Here is a 21,680-nt window from a genome sequence, read left to right on the forward strand (position 1 = left end):
AAGGATGAAGATGATTGGGATACCTTCTGGAGAGCCTTTGATTCTATAATAAACTCCAAGGCTCCTCTCAAAAAGGCTACAAAGTTTCAGTATTTGCAGGGCCAGTTATGGGGAGAGGCAAGGCAGGTCATTGGCAATATGTCATTAACAGTTGATGATTATGACCATGCCCTACAGTTGTTACAAGATAACTACAGTGATAAGGAGACTGCAATTGCCCGTCTCTCATACAAATTATTGGATTTATACTCTCCAAATAAAAGTTATGAGTCACTACACTCATTTCGATTGTCTATAGAATCAATCATCAAAGCCCTCAGTAGAAAAGTACCTGCAGGAAATACAGAGTGGCTTACAAAGTTAATCATTCAAAGGAGACTTCGTAATGAGGTCATAGACAGCCTGTGCACCCATTGTAACACCAACATCTTATCTCAGAGCCAAATCTTTGATGAACTTCGAGCTTACATACAAAGATTACGAAGCCGAAGCTTAGAACACAAGAAAAAATCACCAAAGGTGAATCTTCGGACAAAAATAAAAATATCCCAACTGGCAGTCAAAAATCAAGGCAACAAAACAACTCTTCTGCAAAGTGGAAACAGAGTAATGTTGGCTCATATGCTATATCCCCCACAGTTAAAGGAACTGTAGGAAATCAAGCTCCCAAGACAGATATGACAAAAGGAGCTGCAAGTGCCCTAAAATGTTTATTCTGTCGGGAAGCACATACCATTTATCAATGCACAGTTTATGAAGACCGTGCCAGTCGAATTAATCGACTGAAATTTCTGAATAGGTGAATCCGTTGTCTACGGAAGCACGATACAAGTGAATGTAACACTCAATTGCAGAACTGCCAATATTGTCATAAGTGTACATCACACAGCACTCTGTGGTGATATCAACACTCAATCCAGATCACAGACATCCAATAATCAACCTGCATCTCAAGCAAGCCAAAAGATAATACCTCAACAGCTGTACAATTCTGTACAGTAATGCGTAATGTCAATGCCTTAGAAATAGAGACTGTTACCTCAGTCATATTACCTACTGCACAGCTAGAACTATGCAAACAAGGAATTTGTATTCAAACTCGAGGCTTTTTTGATCAAGGGTCACAGAAAACCTTTATCAGTAAAAATATGGCAGAAGATTTACAACTTAAATCGTCAAAGCAAGTATATACATCCATATCAGTTTTTTTTTACCAATTCAGGTCTTAGAACCTTTCCAGTAGTACAACTCGGTCTGTCTAGGTATATCCCAAAGGACAGTCGGAGCCATAGTAGTTGATAAAATTTCTACTGAAATAGAAGTGACTGGTCTGGTAGCCACTACTAAATTCCTAAAAGAAAAAGGATTCCAATTACCAGATCCTCTGCTCGATTCTGACTACATAGGAGATATCGGAATCCTGATTGGAGCTGACTACTATCATCGATTCATTCTGGGAGAGGAATCTATAGGTATGAATTTACTCAAATCAGCAGGAGGCATATTGATGACAGGTCCTATACTAGATCTTGGACCTTCAAATCCTGAAAAATCACATCATATAGACACTGTAATCGTGGCGTGACTAGGCAAAGAACAGTCACCACTTAATATCCCCCACATGATTGATGATGGATTGGAATCTGTACATCAATTGTGGGAACCTGATGCCATAGGAATAATTCCTGAACAACCAAGTCCTGATGATGTCTGTACATACAATCAGTACTTAGAAACTGTACAGTATCATGATGGACAGTACTAGGTAAGGCTACCTTGGAAAATCAACCATAAAACCTTACCTACAAACTATCACATTGCTTACAGTCAATTTAAATCTCAATTAGCAAAGCTAAGGAAAAGGCCTGAGCATTGAAAACTCAATCATAAGATTATTGCTCAACAATTAGAGAATAAATTCATCGAAGTTGTGAAACATGACAATAAGCAAACAGGCCATTTTTTACCACACATGGCTGTAATGAGAGAATCAAAAAACTCCTTTACGGATAGTTTTTAATTGTAGCTCCCCCCTCCCCGCTTAGCTCGTTGTTGCTGTGAGGGGAGCTTAGTGGGCGGCTGCCGGAGTGTGATGCTCCTTGGGACAGTCCTCTGTCCTTTTCTAGCCTTGTGCTCCTGCTGCCGTCCTCTCCAATTCTGCTGGGCACCTTTTCCTTTTCCTTCTGTTTCGTTTTTCTCCCCCCTCTTCTCCTATCTGCTTGCCGTTTCCTGCCGACCTTTTGCTTGTTCTGGTTCTTCCCTTGGACTTCTTCTATTTTGACGCCCGGGTGCTGGAGGAGGCATACTCTTGCACCCGTAGAACTGTAGTTCCCGACGTCGAGAGCGAGGGGAACCTTTTATTGTCAATCCCCCTTTCGTCACTGATCCCGATCTCGACGGACTGTCGGTTTCTTAAGGTGGCGTTTGTGGGGCATATACTCACGACGCACCCCTAGGAGGCCCCGGCAAGATCGGCGATAGCTTCTTGTTGGGTGTCCTGCCTCTAATTGTGGCTCCATGGTGGGCGTGGGGGCACATTCGTGAATGAATATTCCTTTTCGTAATGATGATGACCCCTGTTTCGGCTGTTTCTGCTTTACCTTCTCAGGCTCGTGGGGTGGGCGACCAAGCCCCCGAGTCGGTCCGTGTTGGAAGACCGGGCTCTGTAGCCTCCGCTGCATTGGGCCCCGACCTTGCTCCTCCTTTGGCCTCTCTGAATCCTTCCCCTGGCTCCCCTCCCTCCTCTGTGGTTGGGTCGAGCCCCAAGCCCCCAGTGGTGACTACCTCGTCCCCTGGCGCGGCTCCATCTCTAGTTGTAACTACTGCGCCTTTTAACCCCTCTCTCTCTGGGGGTTCTCACCGCCGTCCTCGTCACGGCCGCCCTCGCTCGATTCCTTCCAGTTCTGCTACCTATCGAGCCTTGTTTGGTCCCGCTTCGTGGGCCAAATATTTTGATCTCCTCCCTCTTGTTTCTGCGCCTCCTGACGATTTCTCCATCCATCAACATCTCGTTGATTCCGTGGATGCCTCCATTACTTTCAACCCCACTCGTCTCGGTACACGTGTCGTTGCTGCTCCTTCTCAGGATGCTGCTTCCCGCTTGGCTGCCTTATCCTGCCTTGGCGAGACCCCTGTTCGGGTCTCGAAGAACGCTCAATTGAATGCCAGTGTTGGCACTATTCTGCTCCCGCCCCATGTTGCGACCGGTGTTCGGGACCTGTGCGACTGCCACGACAATATTCGACATATCCTTGCTGCCCAGGGCCATTCTATTCTCCAGGTGGACACGTTTACTCGTCCCCCTCGTGGTAGTCGCGGTCAACCCCTCCGGGTTGTGAAGATTACCTTTGATGGTAGGACCCTTCCCCCCTCTGTCATTCTTGCTGGTGCCAGGTGCTCTGTCCAGGAGTACATACCTTCTCCTAGGCTCTGTAACAAGTGCTGGAGGTTTGGGCATGGTGCCCTCCGCTGCTCCGGGACTGTCTCTCTCTGTCCTTTGTGTGGTGGCGAAGGTCACTCTGAGTCGGAGTGCACTTCTCCCCAGGTTCCTTGCCTCAACTGCGGTGAGGCCCATCCTACCTTCTCCCATGCGTGTGTCCATTACAAGCTTGAGGCAGCCATCCTCAACTTGAAGCACTGGGAGCGTTTATCTTTTCCTGAGGCGAGACGCCAGGTTCGCCGGCTCCCGCCATATGCTAATATCTCTTATGCTCGCGTGTTGCGCTCTTCCTCTCCTCGTCCTTCCCAACTTCCTCACTCACAACCGTTTCCGGGCCTTGGACCCTGATATGCCCACTGCCCCCTCCTCTGTTCCTTTGGGTTCTCTCCCGAAGGATCCACCTCCTGGTCCTCTGTCTGGGGTTCCCCTTCTTTCTACCCGGTCTGTCAAGTCTCCTGTGTCTTCTTCCTCGTCTCCCTCCGTACCTCCTTCCCCTCCGTCTCTTGACTCTCCCCGCCGCCTGTCGGTGCGGGCTGATGTCCATCGCTCTCCAAACGGCCGTCATGTGTGCTCTCGTTCTGCTTCTCCTGTTGAGACGCTAGAATCCGTTGCCCAGTACGTGGTTGCTGGGACACCTGTCTCTTTAAGTCAGAAGCGTAAGCCTGGCTCCTCGCCTTCCTCCTCCCCGGCGGGTAAGAAGGTTTCGCTTTCTTCGTCGGCCCCTATTTCTGCCTCTCTCGCTCCTTTCCCTCCCATTTCGGTGGTTGCGCCCCCCTGTTCCTGCTATGGAGGTTTCTTTAGCCCCCGCTTCCCTCTCGGTTGCTGCCCTTGCTGAGGTGCGCTCCCCTCTTTCTACCCCCCCTCTTCCTTCTGCTGTCCTTGACTGCTCCTCTCCGTTGTCTCCTCCTCTTCCTCCTCCGGACCCCGCCCGCCCACCTCTGATCTGTTCTCCCGTTTCCTTCCCTCCGTCTTTGCTCAGTTTACCCATGCCCCCTAACCCTGACTTTGCTGACCCTGATCCCGACCCTGATATTCTTTAACGTGTTCTGTTGCTCTTTCGCCTTTGTTTCTTCCTTGTTCTCTGTTTTGTCCTTTCTCTTCTCGTCGTTGTCCATTCTTCAATGTAACGTTCGAGGTTATTACGCCAATTTCCTCGAACTTCAACTTCTGATTTCACGGTTTTCGCCCCTTTGTGTCTGTCTCCAGGAGCCGATGCTTGGTGCTCGTCCTGGTCGTTTTTTTGGCTATTCCTTTCTCCCCCCTTCCCCCAGCCATTGCTGAGGCTTCCAATTCTTCTGCTCTCTTAATTCGTGCTGATGTTCCCTTTGTTCCTTTACTTTTTTCTTCGCCTCTCCATTGTTCTGCTGCTCGTATCATTGTGGGGAAATGGTACACAGTTTGTTCCATTTATCTCCCCCCGAGTGTCCCGCTCTCTCTTCCTGATTTGAAACACCTCCTAGACTCCTTGCCGGAGCCTGTGCTCCTGCTGGGTGACTTCAATTGTCGTCATTCTCTTTGGGGTGACGTTCTGACGAATACCCGGGGTCGCCTTCTTGAGCCGTTTCTCTTCTCTTCTTCCCTGTCTCTTCTGAATTCTGGTGAGCCCACTCATTTGGACTCTCGGACTCGCACCCTTTCTTGTCTTGATCTTTCTCTCTGCTCTCCTTCTCTTTACTTAGATTTCACGTGGCAGGTTCTTGATGACCTCCATGGAAGTGATCATTTCCCCATCCTTGTTTCCTTTTTCTCTTTTCGCCCTTCCCTCTCTTTCCCTAGGTGGCAGTTTGCTAAGGCGGACTGGACCCTATTTACCCTCAGTGCTGCTCTCTCTGACCTCTCCCTTCAGTCTCTCTCTCGCACTCTCCTCCTTTTTCATGACACTGTCTTCAACGCTGCCCTCCGCTCTATCCCTTGCTCATCCTCTCAGGGTTCACGGAAGTGCGTTTCCTGGTGGAATGCGGACTGTGCTCGGGCTGTCCGCTGTAAGCGTGCAGCCTGGAAGAGGCACCGCCGTAGGCAGACAACTGATTCTTTTCTTTTCTTTCGGAAAGCGAGTGCGGTGGCCCGTAGGGCCATCCGTACGGCTAAACGTGAATGTTGGGCATCTTATGTCTCAACAATTACGTCCGAAACTCCTCTGGCCCAGATCTGGAAGCGTATCCGCAAGATAGCGGGTAAGTGCATTCCCGATGTTTCACCGGTCCTTCAACTCTATGATACTCTTGTGGCGGACCCGTTGCAGGTCGCTTCCGTACTGGGTTCCCACTTTTCTTCTGTTTGCTCTGGTTTTCATCTTCCCCAATCTTTCCTTCTTCGTAAACCTGTCCTTGAGTCTCGTCCTTTACATTTCTGCACTCATCTTCAGCTTCCCTATAATGATTCCTTCTCTCTCGCTGAACTTCGTTCGGCCCTGGCCTCTGCGGTTCTACGGCGGCGGGCTCCGATGGTATTCATTATGAGATGCATCGCCATCTCCCTCCGTGCACGTCTCAGTATTTACTGAGTCTGTATAATCGGATCTGGGAGTCGTCATCAGTCCCTGAGGACTGGCTCGATGCCGTTGTCCTCCCTGTTCGCAAACCAGGGTCTCTGGGTACTTCTGCTAAGGACTTTCGACCTATTGCTCTCACAAGTTGTGTCTGTAAACTCTTTGAACGTATGGTTAACGTTCGTCTGATGTTGTTCCTGGAACACCATCACCTCCTCACCCCTCCTCAATTAGGTTTCCGCAAGTGCCGCAGCACGACAGATGTCCTGGTGAACTTGGAGGTCTATATTCGTACTGCTTTTGCTGCGAAGACCTCCGTTGTTGCCGTCCTTTTTGACCTGGAAAAGGCTTACGACACCACTTGGCGATATCATATTCTATCTCAACTTCATTCTGTTGGCCTTCGTGGTCATCTCCCTCTCTTCCTCCGCAGCTTCCTCTCTCGTCGTTCCTTTCGGGTGCGCCTTGGTACCGCTCTCTCTGCCTCTTTTCAGCAATACGAAGGTGTGCCCCAGGGTAGTGTTCTGAGCACTACTCTTTTCCTGGTTGCCCTCAATGGTCTTCTTTCCTCTCTTTCTTCTGGTGTCTTCTCTGCTCTCTATGTCGATGATCTTACCCTTTGCTGTCAGGGTGATGATTCGCCTCTCCTTCAGCGCCGGCTTCAACTTGCGATTGATGCCGTGTCGTCTTGGGCCACCGATCATGGCTTCAAGTTCTCTACTTCTGAGACTTGTGCCATGACTTTTACGCGGAAACGGGGCGTTCTTCGTCCCTCTTTGTCACTTTATGGTCATCCCCTTGAACACAAAGATTCCGCGAAGCTTTTGGGGTTATTCCTTGACACTCGTTTGTCTTGGTCTCCCCATATCTCTTACCTCCGTGTTGAGTGCTCTAAGGCCCTTACCCTCCTTCGGGTCTTGTCCCATACTTCTTGGGGGGCAGATAGGCGCACTCTCCTTGCTTTACATTCCTCTCTCGTCCTGTCTAAGCTCGATTATGGTTGCCCTGCTTACTCGTCTGCTTCTCCTTCTACTCTTCACCGTCTTAATGCTTTGCACCATACTGGGTTGCGCCTCTGTTCTGGTGCCTTTCGTTCGACTCCCGTCCTTAGCTTGTATGTTGACACTGGCTTCCTGTCTCTCCAGGACCGCCGTGATCGCTACTGTCTTCGCTATCTTGTGCGGTCCTTACAACATCCTTCCTCTCGCCTCTGTCGTGCTTTAACTTTTACCCCTCCTGCGGTTCCTGTTCCTCTTCACCACCTCCCTCTTTATGCCCGGTTATCTCGCCTCCAGGATTCTCTTTCCGTTCGTATTTCTAATGTTTCTCCTCGTGTTGTTCCTTCTTTGCCCCCATGGAGAGTCCCTCTTCCACGGTTTGTACTTCCTTGACCCGTATCACTAAAGCTTTTACCCCTCCTACAGTTCTAAAACGCCTTTTCCTTGAGCACTTTTCTTCTCACTCCCGCTCCGTTTCTGTCTTCACCGATGGGTCTAAGTCTGCGGATGGTGTTGGCTACTCTGTTGTTTTTCCTGATCACACTTATATGTGTCGCTTACCTCCGGAGACTAGCATCTTTACAGCGGAACTTGATGCAATTCTCTATGCTCTTCGTCTCCTGCTTTCTCGTTGTCAGTCTTCCTTTGTAGTTGTTGTTGACTCTCGTAGTGCCCTCATGGCTCTCGGGTCCTTTAATCTGGTTCATCCAGTAGTTGTCGAGATCCAGCATTGGATGTTTCTTGTTCACAGTAAATTTAGGTCGGTTGAGTTTTGTTGGGTTCCCAGCCATATTGGTGTGTCTTTGAATGAGCGTGCGGATGCTGCCGCCAAGGAAGCTGTCCGCTCTTGTCCCATCTCTCGTAAAGGTATTCCATATTCCGACTTTTACCCGGTTATCCATTCCTCCATCCTTTCCCGTTGGCAGGCTTTTTGGTCGTCTGTTACTGGTAACAAACTACGTACTCTTAAATGTTGTGTTTCCTCGTGGCCGTCCTCCTACCACCGTAACTGGCGATGGGAAACAGCTCTGGCGAGGTTGCGTATTGGCCATACTCGCTTAACCCATGGTCACTTGATGGAGCGCCGCCCTGCTCCTTATTGTCCTAGTTGCATTGTCCCTCTTACGGTCGTGCATGTCCTTCTTGAATGTCCTGACTTCCAGGACGAGCGTGTGTCTTGCTTTCCGACCGCCCCTCGCGGTCACTTGTCCCTCAATAGAATTCTTGGTGACTCGGATACTTTTGATATCGTTCGCCTTATGCGTTTTTGTTCTCGTATTGGCATCCTTGGTGATATTTAGCGCCCTTTGATTATTCTGCGCATTTGATGGTGCTACATAGCTTTCCCGGTTTGGTGCCTTCTTTTGACAATTACTTACTTACTTTTAATTGTAGCTCTAAATCTGGACCCCCAAGGAACCAGTCTAAATGATTGTTTGCAAACCGGTCCAAGTCTAACTAAGAAATTGTATGATGTACTGCTGAGGTTAGACTTAACAAATATGCGTTTTTAGCTGATATAAGCAAGGCCTTTCTAAGAGTTGGCTTACAGGAAGAAGATATGGACTTCACTAAGTTTCTATGGGTAGATAACCCAAAAGATATCAATAGTCCTATTGTGACTTACAGATTGTCCTCTGTTCTCCTCAGCGGCACGTCAAGTCCATTTTTGCTGCAAGCAGCTCTAGATACTCATCTGAAAAAATCGTCAAGTCTCTGTAAGACTGAAATCCGTCAGAATCTATATGTTGATAATTTTCAAGGGACAGTTAACAGTACTACTGAACTGTTACAAATATATTAAGAGGCCAACAAGGTGCCAACATGCCACTACAATCATGGGCCTCTAATAATGCAACATCAAATAATCAAATAGCAAGAGATTACACTGAATATCACATACCAGAATCACAAAAGGTGTTAGGTATGGAATGGGATCTAATCTCGGACACAATATCAATCAAATCTGTACCAGTAAATTATTGCATTGCTACAAAAAGGGATTTGCTTTCACAGGTTAGCAAAGTATTCGACGCACTTGGTCTACTAAATCCTTTAACTATCAAGTGGTGTTTATTGTTGCAAGAAGCTTGGAAGACTAAAGTTGATTGGGATGATCCACTACCAATCCATTTACAAAAAGCTTGCATGGAAGTGGCTCAAGAACAAACTTTAGTCGAAAAGATAATCTTTCTGAGACACATAGTCGAGGAAAATGATGAAGTATCACTACATGTATTCTCTGACTCATCAGCCAAAGCTTTTGGAGCTTGTGCTTACTTAGTGACTTTCAATCAATCATATCTTATCACCTCTAAGGCCAGAGTTGCTCCATTAAAAAAGATGTCTTTGCCTCAAATGGAACTAACTGCATTGCTAACTGGCACATGTTTAGCTGTGCATATCAAACAAGTCTTGTCTACCATGAACATCAAAGATGTCTTTATATGGTCTGACAATGAAGCTGTCTTACAATGGGTACGAAACGACAACTGTCCGACTCCATATGTAAAAAAATTGCGTCTCGGAAATTAAACTTTTCTGCCCCCTACACTTGAATGTACGGGCGGTTTATTTAAGCGCTTGTGGGGTCGCGTCGTACATTTACGGTCCGTGTTATAGTGGGTATATACTACTCGATCGACTTGGGGTTTGTATGAATATGTTTGCCATTAAATTTTCGTTTTCTCTAATAGGCACAGTGCCTATTTGAGAAAACGGCATTGTATTGTAACTTTGAGGAGAGACTATTGAGTTGGTGACACAACGAGGGTAATCACCCACTTCACACACTCTTGTGTTGGCCACGATCATGATTCTACATTTATATGCATATGTCTGTGTAAAGAATTTTATTGCGAGTTCAGTGATATAAAATTTAACGCTGTAGGACTAATGTGGAGCTGACAACAAACAAAAGAGTATGAACATTTTGTTGCTGTTTGGACGTACGGCACGACGGCAAGTGATCAACGTTTTTATTTATTTCGTGGTGGAATAGCTAATGCTTTGGTTACATTTTATACATATGATCTTGTAAGGAATTTTATTGCCAACACATTGATACCAAAAGGAAATAGGTAGCTCGAGAATTGGTGTCAGGAGAGTGAAAAGATTACACACTGTTTGGTGTTTACGCTCATGAGAAAAAAACGCCGCGCGCACAATGCGCAGAGTTTTTTCGCGGGAACCGGGTGCTTCAGAGTGTTAAAGAAATTTCCGCAGGCTTTCAATTGTTGCATGTACCAACAAAAGATAATCCAGCTGATCTCTTATCAAGAGGTATGATGTTTAAACAGTTTGCAAAGGCAGATATTTGGTTTCATGGGCCTCGATGGTTAGTGAATTATAGTTGGCCGGAACAAAAGTCACACGTCATTATGACACAAACCATAACTACCTCCAGGCAGCAAGCTCAAATAACAGTCTTGGATTGTACTCGTTACTCCTCGCTCATCAAATTAATCAATGTAACACAGAACATGTTTCATTATCTCAGGAAAAGAGGTATAAAATACACTTTTCGAGATACACATAACTATTGGGTAAGACAAGCCCAGAGAGAAACTTATGGGAATAACTATGAAAATCTTCCACATAGGTTAAAACACAATCTCGGTCTGTGGATAGATCAAGAAAATCACAACATTCTGCGTTGTGGAGGGAGACTTACACGCGCAGATATCAATCTAGATACCGTGCATCCATGGCTTTTACCAAAAAATCATTGGATCACAAGGTTGATTGTGTTACATACACATAAACAAATCATCATACATAAAGGAGTGTTAGACACTGTTACGGCCCTAGTGGGACGCAACCGGGTTCTTCTCTGATGTTAGTAGAGTTTGGGAATCCGGCCCCAAGTTAGTAGAGGCTTTCAAGGGGTGTGTTCCGTAACGCAAGTTAAACTAAAGGGGGAGAGATACAAATATTCCAATTTATATATATATTTCCACCACCATGAATAAATTAATAACAGTCACACGCGGGGATAATAACTACACTATTATGTACAGGTTCGTCTTCCTCCGAAGACACTGGATGCTCCACGGTGCTCACTCTGGGTAGCCTTGGTTCCTTCTTCCGTGGCCCACGATGAATCCACTATGATTCTATGATGAATCTACCCTGGCCACAGGCCAGCCAAATCACAGTCCCACTGGGTGCTTCGTCGTGGAGGCCTTCAACCACAATCCAGCCTGAGTAGTGTAAAAGGAGACAGATGGAGAAAAAAAAATTCAGAAACGGTTGGGCACTTCCATGCCGACTCAACCCCGTCGGGCCAGATCGACCAAAAACTTATTTTAGGTGGTTAGGTTAGGGTACAGTCAGTGCGCACCTGGCTGGCTGGCGGGGTGGGGTGGTCCGTTCCCCCCAAAGGTCCCGGGGGGCCCACCACCCAGGGTGTACCTGAGGAACTGGTGCCCTATCCTAACCTGTTTTTTTGAAAGATTAGTCGCTTGCTTTTAAGATGAGTCTAAGGCATTAAGAAGGGTGTCTCTACTTATGGGAGGTACCGAGGATGAATGTTCAATAGATGAAAGCCAAAAAATACACTGGTGAAAGGCATATAAACGTTTTTGGAGTATTTTAATGGCATGAGCAAAATTCACGATTTGGGCCGGGGGTGTGACCAGAGTACTATGGTATCAATTTGGGGGCTCCTACTTATGAATAGATCAGAGGGTGAATGTTCAATAGATTCAAACCAAGAAACACAGTTGAAAGCGAATATAGAAGTTTTTGGAGTACTTTAATGAGGCTATGACTGAATAGTACAGGGAGCCCTTGGCACAGCTCCATTTTCTGTAATGGTCAAAGGTGAGCGGTGAGAACGGGGCGCGATTTTTTGACCAATCAGGAGCCGAGTAGAAAAATTCTCTTTCTGTCCCGGGGTCATGGGCCAATCAGGTGAAATTTTCCTTATTTGTCGCGGGCGTGTCACGTGACATGACGTCGGCAATAGGGACCCCCTACCTATGATTACCCCAGTGGGGTCAAGCATAGAAGGGGGGGTCAAGATTCCTTACAAAGACCAAGTTGGATATATTTGTGTATTAAGCCTTATCTTGAATTTGCATGATACTGTGGGGTACATTGACATGAAGGGCGAGTCATAGAACAGGATCTGCATGTGAGATGGGTCATATTAGGGTTTTAAAGAAGTTAAGATAGCTTTAAAGAGTCCTGTGTGCTTGATAGTGGGTAAATGTTCAGTCAATAATTCTCGTGTTTTGAATCTGAATGAGGGGTCCTAGTTTGCGTTCTAGTCGTAAAATGAGTTCCTTAGTATATTTGCTATGGAAAATGAGCTTTCAGTACTCTATATAATTTGAAATGAGGTCAAGAAAGACATGTTTATGTGCGAGAAGAGTCAGGTTGGAAACTGTTTATTCCAGTCATCCCCCCTTGGCTTTGCTCCGTTTTCTGTGGCATTCAGTTGATTACTGGTGAAAAAGGCATGCTTGCATTTATATGGTTCTAACCTGTTTATAGATTTTATAGATATATTTGTCGGGCCTCAAATTAGATTTTAATATGAAAAATAGCATCAAATGTATGTCTATCTTTTGTAATAAACGTTACAAGCATTGACAATACCTGTGATATTTCATAGAATACGAAAAGAAGGCTAAATAGTGGGGCCTCAGCCATATTGTGTTGGGTTTGACACTTCAAATTAGCACTCGTAAATATACTATAAAGGAAAGTAGTTGAGTGGGTTAAGCAATTTAATGTATACTAGGAATCTGTTCATATTCCATATTAAATTGTATTTTTTAACATCATAATAGTTTGCAGCTATTGTGGTGGGGGCCCAATAACTTCATGTAATGCATCGACTGGCACTATCTGTTGCTATGAAATGTTTTTTGAAATCATGTGATTAAATTTAAGTCGACTCCATCAGTTGCCTTTTATGTCAGTGGTGGTATATCAAGCGCAAAGGTTTTCAGAAAATGTTACACCTCCACCTTTCAAAAAGTGAAAAGATGAATTCATTTTGGCATTACTGTCATTACTTTGGAAGTTTTTAATGATAGCACATGCTTAAACAAACTCGCTCGCAAAAAAAACTCATTTTTTTTTTTGTTCAACTTACACAAATAAACCCAGGGCTTTCACATTCGCGCAAAATACTTAGTCCCCCCCTAAACTTAAAACAGTTGCACAATCTTACTTAAACACATTGCTAAACTCTTATACACAAACAAAAACTCAATTTTTGAACTTACACAAATAAACACGGGCTTTGCATTTTCACACAAAAAAATGCTTAGTCCCCCCCTAGACTTGAACACTCACAATCTTACAGTGCTTTAATTGCCAAAGGCTTCCAAACTTGCACTGGGTCGTTAGTCATACATAGAATCAGGGAGAAAAATATCTGCTTCAATATATATATATATATATATATATATATATATATATAATATATATATAATATATATATAATATATATATAATATATATATATATATATATATATATATATATATATATATATATATATATATATATATATATATATATATATATATATATATATATAATAAATATAAATAAAATACAACTCTTGAATAAATAGTCCAACCACTTGGGCTGGATGGTAGAGCGACGGCCTTACTTCATGCAGGTCGGCGTTCAATCCCCTGACCATCCAAGTGGTTGGGCCACCATTCCTTCCTCCCATCTTATTCCCAAATCCTTATCCTGACTCCTTCCCAGTGCTACATGGTCGTAATGGCTTGGCGCTTTCTCCTGATAGTTCCATTCCATTCCATTCTTGACTAAATAACTAGCATTAAGTTTTAAGTCAATCTAATATCCCCATCTCACGGCCCCCCAGAACTCTGCACATTCCCGCCCTCCAACAAATTCCAAAGCCTTGCAAGAGCCCACTCCAATCACTCACGCGGCAATAGACATGTTTTTCGCCCAACTGTATTTATTTAAAATAATACGTCAGATAGAAAGAGTTTCGCATTGCTATTATATTTACCTTATAAAGCCTCTCTATAAAAATGATATGCTACTGCGTATTATGATTGTTTTATAATAAATATTGCATAAATACTTACACGATTTCATAAACAAAAAATTATTTTAATGAGCCATGTTTGGAAGGCATCATCATTACGATAAATACTAACTATTAAAACTAACTAAAAATATATATCTCATAGAGGAAGATTTATTCTTCAGGATATATATTATTGATTAAGAGTTTCACTCTGTATAAAAAAAGTTGCCAATATTATCAAAAACTCTGGCCACAAATTTTTTTTTTTAAAGGTTTTCCAAGGGAGTAAATCTTGCTTCCTCTCTTTCTCCCACATGTTTCCTCATTTGCACAGGAGCAGAGCAACCTTCGTGTGGGCCCTGGTTCAGTTCCCCAACGTCCGAGCTAATGGACATTACAAATTTCACTAAATGATGCAGTATCTTAGCTGTCTCTCTCTAATTATAAAGGTGTTAATCTTTTTTTTTAACCTTTGAGTGCTAGGTCTCAAAAAGGTTCTTTACCTCAGAAAGAGAGAGAGAGAGATTCTATTTTTGTCCATATTCGAGCGGAATGTTGAGCAACCTTCGTGCAGGACCCGGTTCAGTTTCCCAACGTCCGAGCTATTGCACATAGCAAATTTCTCTAAATGAGGCAGTATCTCGCCCCCACCCCCCGGACCAACGATTTTAGGGCAGTAAATAAGCAATGGCAATCTAATACCCCCCCCCCCAAAAAAAATACTGTTCATGAAAATGTGAGCTTATTTATACTAATTTATGAATATATAAAAAAATAAACTCGACATTTCTACAATTTTTATTTACATAAATAAATTAGTCTCTATGCCTTTTTTTTTTGTCTTCTTAGGAAATAATCGGTTGAAGGACATGCGAAATGGTGCATCTGCAAATGGGGCAGTTTCTCATAGATACAAGACAATTACTGCATGTTACCATATGTCTGCAGGGCAACAGTACGACACTCAACGCATTGTTAAAGCACACCTTACACAAAATATCAGCAGCCCAAGACGTTGGCGTAGATGTGTTCATCACAGTTTCAACATGGGATGTCGCATCAAAGTCTGTGGCCTCTTCGCCAGTTTCAACATCCATTTCATTAGCGACTATAGTCGTCTCTTCCGCCTCTGTTTCAACAGGAGAAGGCAAAGCCCGCAAACCAAGATTAGTGGTCATGAACCCGCTCATTGATCCAACAACGTCGACATCCATTTCATTAGATGAGGCGACTGTTTCCATGTCAGAGGGCGCGGATTGCCATTCCAGATTCGCAGGCTCTACCCTACCTTCCACATCCTCGTGATGAATTCCCCTTAAACCCATTTCGGCTTTAGTGCTCTCTTGCATATACCACAACATTAATTGTATACATCTGGCCTCCGTAAGAAAAGGTAATAAATCTTTGGTGCTTTTGAGATATAGCCTTAAGGCAGGTCTCACACAGACATCAGGAAATCCAAAATGTTCAATTAATGCTGGGAAAAAACCCAAACCTTCCATCAGACCAGTTAAAAGATGTTCATCTATGGGTTTTATAGTTCGACGCTGCGAAGATTCTCTAGCATTCTTAATGAACTATGCATCCTTTTTAATGTTGACAAAGGTGCACTCAGGATACCATTGCGCGTGCAGTGTCCAAGGGTCGTCAGCGGGTTCCCAATTACGAAAACCATTCCCACAGAAAAAGCAGCGCATGTGGTCACTTAGGCCTGTAAATTTAAGAAAAAAATTATTCCCATTCATTATTATTATTATAGCTCACATCCAGCAATGTTGTAATACAAAACACACACACACACACACACACACACACACACACACACTTCCCGGGACCAAAGAGCCAGAGCAGTTCAACCCCCCTCCCCCCCGCAAGCACAATTAGAGGAGTAAACACACTTTGTTTTTTTTTAGATATATACAAGAGTTGTTACATTCTTGTACGGCCTAGCATTTCGGGCAGGTCCCTGGAATACGATCCCCACCTCGAAGAATCGTTTTTACAACCAAGTACCCATTTTACTGTTGAATTAAACAGAGGCTACAGTTAAGGATTTGCGCCCAGTAGATCCTCCCCGGCCAGGAGGATACACACACTAAAAATAACAAAACTCCAACAATATTTGTTCACCACAGAAGAAAAATCCTGATTCTGCCAATTCGTGAGATGTTTGCTTGACACAACCAGTCCAGCTGAGGTCGAATGTTTCCAAACGCTGTTTGTATGTTACCAAGCCTGAATACCTAGGTTTAGCGTATGGAATTACCCCCAGAACCTGCAAATCATCTCCAGTCATTTTAGTTTCTTCCTCGCGGGGTGGGGTCTCTAAAAAAACAAAGATGCTCCATCACATATATGCATAAGACACAGGTTCTAAGTCAATTCTTTCAAAAAACAAAAACAAAAATAAAGAAAAATTATTTGAAAAGACTTCCTGCGTTTATACTTATTTTTGTCCTCTCTCCACATCGCCAATACTAATTATTCACAGATAAACTAGTAAATTATATTTATACAATATACTCACGATCAGATGTTGCTATATTCTTTGGTTCGAATAGGGGTGAAAAGAAATCCAGCCCATATTCGAATGCCAGTTTGATGATTTCCAAAGGAACGTTATTGTCCTTTTCGCCTCTTATGAAGGAACAATTTGGCAACACTTTCGCATGCCTACTACGGGGCGTATCGCCCTCAATCCAAGCATGCACAACTTTACAACAAAAGGCGCAGGAACAATGATCCGCAACTCTCAGATAATAAAATCCCTCATTCACCAGTTCTTGGGGGTTTAGCCAATCGACAGGCCAATTTATAAAGGTGTCTAAACGCATTTGGGCACATTTAAGACTGTCCCTGGAGTAAAACGTTTTAGTACGGGAAGGTTCCATTGTGTACTGGTGCGACACTGGCGAATGGAGGCAAGATCCTAGGCTATATATTGCCCGTCCTTTCCCTCCCCGAAATCAGTGTCAAAGATCGGTACATATGTGCTGGTTTCTTTTTTTTTTGTTTGGTTTGGCAATTCTAGCCACCGCTACTCTTTTTTTTTTTATGGCATAATTAAGAGGAAACAGGGAAAGGAAAAAATGACTCGCAAATGTGCTAAAATCATGTTGCATAATGCAGTGAATTAAAAAAAAAAAAAAAGATGGCAGTTGGTAGTCTAGGAAAGGTGACCAAGTACTTATTTTTGTGATAATTATCGAGAAATGTCATTAACTACATAAGGTATCCCTAATGTCAATAAGTTATCACAAACCTTCCAATAATGATGTGGCCTCCATGACATTGGGGAACCATAATTTATATATATATATATTTATATATATATATATATATATATATATATAAATATATATATATATATATATATAAATATATATATATATATAAATATATATATATATATATATATATATATATATATATATATATATATATATGTATATATATATATATATATGTATATATATATATATATATATGTCGTACCTAATAGCCAGAACGCACTTCTCAGCCTACTATTCAAGGCCCGATTTGCCTAATAAGCCAAGTTTTCATGAATTAATGTTTTTTCGTCTACCTAACCTACCTAACCTAACCTAACCTAGCTTTTTTTGGCTACCTAACCTAACCTTACCTATAAATATAGGTTAGGTTAGGTTAGGTAGGGTTGGTTAGGTTCGGTCATATATCTTCGTTAATTTTAACTCCAATAAAAAAAAATTGACCTCATACATAGAGAAACGGGTTGCTTTATCATTTCATAAGAAAAAAATTATAGTAAATATAATAATTCAGGAAAACTTGGCTTATTAGGCAAATCGGGCCTTGAATAGTAGGCTGAGAAGTGAGTTCTGGCTACTAGGTACGACATATATATATATGTATATATATATATATATATATATATATATATATGCGAACAAGCCTGAATGGTCCCCAGGACAATATGCAACTGAAAACTCACACCCCAGAAGTGACTCGAACCCATATCCCATGGTCAAGTGGATTAAGGCATCTTGTACATACCAGTTGCGTTGCTTCTGGGAGTATGGGTTCGAGTCACTTCTGGGGTGTGAGTTTTCAGTTACATATATATATATATATATATATATATATATATATATATATATATATATATATATATATATATATATATATATATATATATATACCTAGAAGGGGTACCACCTCTGGTGCAAGTGTAGGGACCCATAGCCTCGGAGAAGAAAATAAAGAGTACTCAGAGAAGACCTTGTGGATCCTCACTGAACACTTTGATATTTTCTTCTCCTACCACCCCTATTCTTTTGTTAAGTGTGTATATTTATCTAACTTTATTTGAAAATGTCATTACACAAAAAAAGTTACAATATTGATTACATGCAGGGTACAAGGCTGCTTGTCACAAGTTGAAAAGCTCCTCCAGCTCCTCAGATGGCGGGCAGGAACCGTGGATGCAGTGAGCATTTCCTCTCTGGATGGCCACACTAAGGCGCTGAAAAAGAAAACTGGCAGCTCTAGGGTCTCTAGTTGTTTCGATTAGCTTAGACCCCAACTCCTTCAAAAAGCTAGCAGCACTTTTACCCCAGGCACCAAGTGTCTCTGAGGCGATGGGGACAAAATTGTAGTGGTGCTCAAGGTCTCTGTATTTGCGTGACTTGGCCGCTTCCCGGTGATTGGCAGCTCCTCCTGCTTGTGTAGCACTGAAGTCAACATAGGTATTGGCTAAAGTTGAAACGCAAGTGTAGTCCCACACCAACTGTCTACCATTCTTCCAGGGGTTCACCGTGATTCCGTCTGGGCGACCGACAGGCTCATCAGAGTTGCGGGACATTAGGTAACGGGGCTCTCTCTCTGCTGGACAACCGGCTGTGGTAAGGCTTCTCTTAATAATGTCATTAACCTCGCCGTGTCTTGCATGCCATCCTCCCGTCCTTTGGCAAAGAAGGCCATGCCGTCCATATCTGTCGGCCTCTGCCTCACCGCAAATACACCTGTATTCGGTGTGGATTGGGGCAGCTAGGCGGAGAGCCACGGCAATTCGGAGGGCCTGCGGTGTGAGACGGGTGCCGGTTGCTGACATTGGGGTTGCTAATAGGAAATCACCTGCATGGGGAGCTGCTACAGCTCTAAGTCGGGCAGTGTCATGTGGTGTTGTCGCAGCTTCTAGTAAAGTTGCAGCTTCTTGGTCGGCAATGGGGCGATCCCAGCTGGATTGCTTATGGGCTTCAGAAGGCGGTGGTTGGGGTGCTGGTCCTGCGAGAGAGACCCATTTGGTTGTGCAGTCTGTGAAGCTGGGATCATGCACCCCTGCCTGTTGAACTAGGTGCTCAGGTAGGATTTCCTTCACCAAGTTGTCAGACCCCACTGAAGAGGACAGGAACGCTGGTACAGCAATTTGTGTTGCTGTATATATATATATATATATATATATATATATATATATATATATATATATATATATATATATATATATATATATATATATATATATATATATATATATATATATATATATATGTCGTACCTAGTAGCCAGAACTCACTTCTCAGCCTACTATTCAAGGCCCGATTTGCCTAATAAGCCAAGTTTTCCTGAATTAATATATTTACTATAATTTTTTTCTTATGAAATGATAAAGCAACCCTTTTCTCTATGTATGAGGTCAATTTTTTTTTATTGGAGTTAAAATTAACGTAGATATATGACCGAACCTAACCAACCCTACCTAACCTAACCTAACCTATATTTATAGGTAAGGTTAGGTTAGGTAGCCAAAAAAAGCTAGGTTAGGTTAGGTTAGGTAGGTTAGGTAGACGAAAAAACATTAATTCATGAAAACTTGGCTTATTAAGCAAATCGGGCCTTGAATAGTAGGCTGAGAAGTGCGTTCTGGCTATTAGGTACGACATATATATATATATATATATATATATATATATATATATATATATATATATATATATATATATATATATATATATATATATATATATATATATATATAATATTTCATTAAGGGAATATGGTCTGACTGGTTTTTTCATGGGGGGGGGGGGGGACATTAAAAAAAAAATTGTAACATGTCGCACTGTGTTTGACCTTTCCTGCTTCTGAAAAAAAAGGTTGCCAGTGTTTGGGTATTAAGCTGACGTATATTGATATTTTATGGCAAGATATTTTGAGATACATATTGCGCTATTTGAGGTGTTTTTTTTTATACTAATTAAGTCAGTGAAAAAAAAAATGTTCCTATGGGCTTCTTGTTGGTCGAGGCCCTTATAATAATAATATAAATATTTGCTCAGTATGTGGTAACTTTTACACACACTAGCAGGGATGGAGTTATAAGGGCGCAAAGCCCCCACGACGACGACGAATATTCGCAGGGTCGACACAGGGCGGTTGACTAGGCTTTATCCAAAACATAAGGGAAAGTAAAAAAAGAAAAATGGAGACGTGGCTGGAAACGCACACCGGATATTTAACCGATGAAGAATTTTGCAATAATGAAACTTGCATTGTGTATCCTGTAAACTGCATATTTTGCGTTCCGTACAGGATGGTGAAGGACATATCAGTGAAATACAAACACGCAAGCACCTATGGTGAACGCAGGCCTTTGAATAATCTCAAGAGATGTGTTCCCCATGATCGCCCTATTCCCGGTTCAATTCATGTCTCCAATCGTCGAGCTGAAAATCTCCCCTGCATTATTGCTGCTGCAGTGCAATATGGTATAGGGGCGCCTGTAGGGAACAATGAGATCGCCAAGTCGCATATAGAAAAATCCAAAGATCGTGATATGCTCGCTGGATTAAAAGAAGATACAACGCAAAATCGCCTCATCTATTTCAAAAAAGGCTATAGAAGCCATAACGAGATTCATCAAGTCTTCTCCGGAAATCGCACGAGTTGTATTACCTGTGGGTATTGGTCGCACCTGCGTTCAAAAAGATGAAGTTTGGGAGGAAACATATCTTCCAATTAACGAAGATCTGTATGAAAACTTAAAACATTACGATGTTAATGTTATATTAGTGCGTAATGACCAGAGCTCCAAAGAAAAAAAAAATGTCCCTGGCAACTCTACGATGCGCAGTTGTCCCCCGCGCCGGCGTGAAAAGTGTATATAGACCCCCTTCCGAGTCACTACCTCACAAGCCAGCACTATGGAGCTCCCCTCCCTGATTGGCGACTTTGCCTCTTTGCCCATCTATAACAATCGCGATTGTCTGCTCTATGATTTGGATGCAACAAGCGTGCAGTTGAGCGAAATGGTGCACACTTTATGGGAACGATACCCCTATGCTCGATTGCATCGGAAAATCCTGCCGTACAAAAATCGTGCTGTTAGAACTGATAGAGATATCCCCGGCCTCATATTTGTTGGCGAAGCACCCGAATTCTGCAATAGGATGGATGACGACCCCTATGATAGTAATGCTGTTTTACCACACCTTATTGGATTAATCACCCAGTTTACCAACGGTCCAGCGACGCCATCTTCTTACAAAAAGCCCAGGTACGAAGCATGGAGTGTGGATGAGCATTTTTATGACGGCCTGAAAAATGATACCGAATACCAAAGATGGCGTTGGTTTGACAAAGCTCTGCGAAAAGCCATTGAACATATTCTTCAGAGAAGCCGAAGAGGACAAGTGGGAAGGATTATTTTCCCATATGGGTTGGGCAAGGCTTGCGGGCAGTATCTCACAA

The sequence above is a fragment of the Procambarus clarkii genome, chromosome 85 (assembly GCF_040958095.1).
Source record: "Procambarus clarkii isolate CNS0578487 chromosome 85, FALCON_Pclarkii_2.0, whole genome shotgun sequence".
Lineage (NCBI taxonomy): Eukaryota > Metazoa > Arthropoda > Malacostraca > Decapoda > Cambaridae > Procambarus > Procambarus clarkii.